Genomic DNA, 740 nt, shown 5'->3' on the forward strand with positions numbered 1-740 from the left:
ATTGTGGTCAGTGTGTCTGCATGTAAGCTATGTATGTGCATGGGAGGGAAAGAGGCCAATATGGTGGAGGGAATATGATAAGTTGCTAATGCTTAAGGTTGAGAAAATACCATAGCAATGCTTTACTTTCTTATATGTTTATATTTGCTTCATTAAGTAGTATTTACTTAATTGCAGAGGTGGGAGATCTTTATAAATAACGGTAAGCATGCTTCATATTAAAAGCAAATAATGTAGTGTTTTAAGCACTCAATATCGGTAAATAATTTAAATACATTTTTACTTAATAAAGTATTATACTATTACACACATCAGCTTTACAGATAGCATGTCATGCTCTGTGTTGGGATAGAGACAGCTACTTCAACATAGTACTACAGTATCTGATAGCATTTTCCCTTATTTTTCCTCGTAACCTATAGACAGTATCTATCACGGTGAAGGTAATGGCAAAAGTGTTTTTTCTTGGTTGAAAATTTAGGCTTTTTGAAGACCACAATATCTGAGGAAATTCATTGTAGGCTATATTATACTGTGCAAATATATTTTAATTATTTGAACAAGGGGTGTCCAAATTGCCCAAATTGGTGCATTAATTTTGAGTTAATTTAAAGTTCCTTGAACTCCACTATTTTTTTAACGCACGATTAATGACTGTCCCTTACTTGGAAAACCAAGTACTGGGGGAACTCCAGTCGCAACGCAGCAGACATGTCCATGTCAAAATTTGGCAGTAATAA

This window comes from Festucalex cinctus, chromosome 12 (genome assembly GCF_051991245.1).
Source record: "Festucalex cinctus isolate MCC-2025b chromosome 12, RoL_Fcin_1.0, whole genome shotgun sequence".
Classification (NCBI taxonomy): domain Eukaryota; kingdom Metazoa; phylum Chordata; class Actinopteri; order Syngnathiformes; family Syngnathidae; genus Festucalex; species Festucalex cinctus.